Source organism: Mytilus trossulus, chromosome 6 (assembly GCF_036588685.1).
Source record: "Mytilus trossulus isolate FHL-02 chromosome 6, PNRI_Mtr1.1.1.hap1, whole genome shotgun sequence".
Lineage (NCBI taxonomy): Eukaryota > Metazoa > Mollusca > Bivalvia > Mytilida > Mytilidae > Mytilus > Mytilus trossulus.
The window spans coordinates 85,292,234-85,296,692 of record NC_086378.1 but is presented as its reverse complement, the minus strand read 5'-3'; the positions used below and the strand labels follow the sequence as shown (position 1 = coordinate 85,296,692).

The window sequence follows — 4,459 nt, the reverse complement described above, 5'->3', positions numbered from 1 at the left end:
ATTAAAAGCAGAAAGTCTGTGATAACATGGAAAAATCAAAAGTTCAAACACAATATAAGTTTAAATTTGTTCATTATTTTCTTTCAATTATCAAACATTAAAACAACAGAATGAATTCCATATATGTAAAAATGTTTTTTACATATAAATTGAAACATGCCCTTGATAACAGAACACGATTATTATACAACATTACATCCAAAGCTTTACATCAGCTAAATATCATATTTACAACATAATCATTTTGTACTTGGTTGGTTATTGGAAATTTTGATGTTGTTAAATTATTACACCTTTTGATTACAACATCTTTAAGGAATTAAATGTTATATTTTTGACATTAAGCGTTGGTATAAATATGCAACTCCTATTGTGTTTCTGTACAAGTATTTCATTCACCATGGAAGGACAACACTTGTATCTTTCTCTCCTCTGTCTCTTTGCTGTGTACACTTTTGGTAAGTATTTTTCTCTCGATATAATCAAATTAATTTGATCTTTCCGATCATTAAAGTCATTTTTTTTATTAGCTGTAAACCCGTAACATATCACTTTTTAATATCTAGTTAATTGGTATAATAGATTTCGTATCTACATTTTCACAGAGAAAAATATTGTATGATACCTTTTATTCTATCTTCTGGTACAAGTCAGAAATATGACAGTTCTTGTCCATTCATTTTTTTATGTGTTTTGTTATTTGATTTTGCCAAGTGATTATGGACTTTCCGAATAGATTTTCCTCAAGTTGATTATTTTTGTGATTTTACTTTTTTCTTTGACCAATAAAATCTGATATGTTTAAACTACATTTGAAAAAGGGAAAAACAAATTACTTTTGCAGTAGATATGTGTATGCATGTATAAAAATGCTGCGTAGAAAATACAAATTGAAAAGTCGATCTTAAAGAAAATCTAATACGCAAATTATGTTGTAAATTTCAAACAGACAAACAGTTTAGAAAGTAAACATAGCGTTTGGTTTTTCCATGTTACTATAAAATAAAATGATAAAGAAATAAAAAAAAAAAAAAACTCTGAATTCATATTTATCATTTCCATGAATAAGTCCAATATTTGTTTTCCTTTTTAAAACATATTCTATTTTGCTTTCACAAACTTAATTCTTTTAGAATAGTTCAGTTTTGATAATCACTTGAACTCGCCGTTAAATTCGGTAAATGTGAAAATTGACATATTATAATCCATATTAGTTTTATAACCATAGATATCATTTGATTAATCAATTATCTAACTTTTCAAAATATTCGTCTAAAACATTATAGAAATACTATCACACTTTGAAGTCTTACAATACTATTTGAAATTATATATAGATAAATATATATATGTGGATTAGAAAAAGAGGAACTTAAAAAAGTGAGAATGATATTAGTCGGCAATATATTTTTTCTAATCTTTGTTGGCCTTACCGATTAAAACAATTGAGGCTAACGTTTATCTTGTAAATAGCTGTAAAGAAATAATAAAACTGGTTTCTTTCGCCCTCTCTGTCGGTTGCCAATTTCTGTGACATTTGGTATCTTGAGGACAGATGACTCATTGAGAATTATACTGCATCTTCTTATTCTAAACACTGGTTTGAAACGAAAAAACTACTTTTCCAAAATTAGGAAATCTAGTTATTCTCAATGTGCAACATCTCTCTCTCTCTCTCTCTCTCTCTCTCTCTCTCTCTCTCTCTCTCTCTCAACGTTACAAACAAAAAAGTAACAAGTACTCAATTGATCTAAAATGAAAATATACATTTAGACGAAACATAAAGGGATTAAAATATAAATAAACACTTATTTTGTATACTAAAGTTTAATCTGTTAATAAAAACAAATAATTTTGTTTTCAGTCTCAGCCTCAGCACTGCCGTATAATGTAGCTTCTGCACGTATGTACCTTTTCTTTTGACAACAACTATTGATTTATAATTTTATAATAATTGTGTATTTCTTATGAATAACACATTAGATCGGCAGTTGGTCGAACAAAAACAAGCCGTTCTGAACGGATAATAGTTTTATACTGCAACAACTTGTGTTTATTTCCTTAAAATAGTAACACAGCTATATTTTGTGCAATGTCAATTACATCATGCAACATTTTTTTAACAATCAGGGGATCATTAAGTGATGAGAATAAGTTTGACATTTTGTTTCTATTTATAAAGGTTTCAATGTGTTAATTTAAATTACAGAATAAAAACAATATTTGGTCAATGAAAAATTATAACCGTTTTTTTATTTAGTACACAAATTGGTTAGAATCCGGTTAAACATCGCCCTTCCACATTTTCTCAGCCAGATACACTTTTTTTTCTGACATTGACGCTATATTGTATATTCACAACGGCCAATAATGCATACTTTTCTATACAATCAAATCCTTTTATAAAGACATTATGTATGATCTGAGTGAGAGAAAAAAATATTCCGAAAAATAATGAAGAACACCCACACTAAGGTATCTAAATAGTTCCTTATCGATATTATTGATGAGCGACCGACAATTCTGCTGTTTGTTTTAATTATCAAAACAAAAATGAATAGTAATTGCATGTTTTAACGAAAAATCAAATAACTTGTTTCGAAAATATGTATTGAAAAAAGTTATTCTGTCAACAGATGCTAGTGCTACAGCCTACAACCCAGGAAAATACAATCCAGGAAATAGCTACACAGGCAAAATTGCAACGCATGTTTACCAGGTGTTCTTGAAAACGTATTGTAAACATGCGTTTCACCATATGTTTACCATGTGTTTTGAGTAACAGGTGGTAAACATGTGTTTGAAACCATGTGTTTCCCATATGTTTGAAAAACATGTGGTAAACATGCGTTGATGAACGCATGTGAAACACATGTTTACAAAACACATGAGAAACATACGTTTGACCATATGTTTTAAGAAACACCTGGTAAACATGCGTTTGAAAACATGTGGTTTACATATGTTTGTAAAAAAACCTGGTAAACGCATGTTTTGAGTAACACCTGGTAAACATATGTTTAAAAACAGGTTGTTAACGTATGTTTTGAGTAATACCCTATAAAAATATTGATGTTTAAAAACATATGTTTTCAGATTTTATATGATTACTTAAATTAAGGGGGAAAGCATTAAACTTCAAAAAGAGAGGGTATGATTATTTTTTTCTGACTCAGAAGTTTTTTTTGCTCACAGTGTGTACAAATTTAATTAGTTTTTCGACGCTATCAATCAAATTATTTTGTCAAAATTAAACACTATTAGGTATGTGGGAAATCCACATTCAGAATAATATTTTTGTCATCTGTTTGACTGACCAGAATATATTTTTTTTCATCAAATTGGGGGTCAGATTTTTTTTTTAAACACTCCCCCCCTTTTTTTTTTAAGTTAAATGGTCTCCCCTTAGTAAGTGTCAGATTGTCTGAGGTAGTTTCTGTCTTGTTCAATGAGGCTCTTTAGAATTAGTGGAAAGAAGCATTTTATCATGTTAAAATCATGATAAACAATAGTCACTAAATTATGTTCCTCTAATCTGCCAAAGCATGCTACTTGAACAGTTGTAACTCTTGAGAATAAACGTCCTTCTCAATTTCTCTTTTCTATACAACATGACCAACCCAAACACTGTCACTATAAAAAAAAATATGACAACTAATATTATCAAACTACTATTACATAAAAGAAAAAAGAAATGTCAGGCGCAGATTTAGGCGGGGGCGTTGCGGGCGTCCCCCTCCCTAAAATTTGCAAAGCATGGGTTGACTTCAACATATTTAAGTATCAGAAGAGACCATTCCATGTTTTTTAACATTCAAAGTATATAAAACAGTCAGTTTAACAGAATCAACATGATTACTAATCAACTGACCTACGCTTTATTAAAGTTATTATTTCAAACGGGAAGGTGTCACACGCGTAGCTGCATTTGATGACAAATATAATAGGTTTTAGCAGTTAAAGTAAATACAAATGTTATATTGTATTTCCGGTTTTTATAATCAATTTCTTTGATAAATCGTTGTTCCAAAACATCCCTTACTCACTTTCAAAATTTCATCATGATGCGATCAAGAAAACAGTCGGCAGGTGAGATTCTTTCATAATATCCGTAATGAAAGATAGTGTTTCAAGCGGAAGCTTAGTTTATTAATTTGTATCTCTGTGTCTATATTTGTTTCTCACTTGCAAACCTAAAAATTTAGTCGAATTCTATACCGTATTACATGCTTGGCATCCCAAGAAAATAAAGATATCTGCGTAAATGCATCTCATTCTGATTTTAGTTGTTTTTAGCGAACACAGTAAAGTCTGGCACAACCTGCGAAAATCTTTATATTTTCAGACCATTAACATTTTCTCTGTTTCTTCATTTATAATGTGTCCTTTACTTTCAATAATTTTCAATATTCAGTCTAATTTTATAATTTAGAAGTTGAACCCCATGATTCTCAAATGT

General features: G+C 29.6%; 1 long non-coding RNA gene across 1 annotated transcript; it reads left to right on the top strand.

Moving 5' to 3' along the window:
* Window positions 1–415: 415 nt before the first annotated feature.
* LOC134723839 (uncharacterized) lies at window positions 416–2,684 on the top strand. Its single transcript, XR_010108195.1, has 3 exons — window positions 416–458; window positions 1,865–1,903; window positions 2,637–2,684. It is a non-coding gene; the product is annotated as an uncharacterized LOC134723839 (long non-coding RNA).
* Window positions 2,685–4,459: the final 1,775 nt, after the last annotated feature.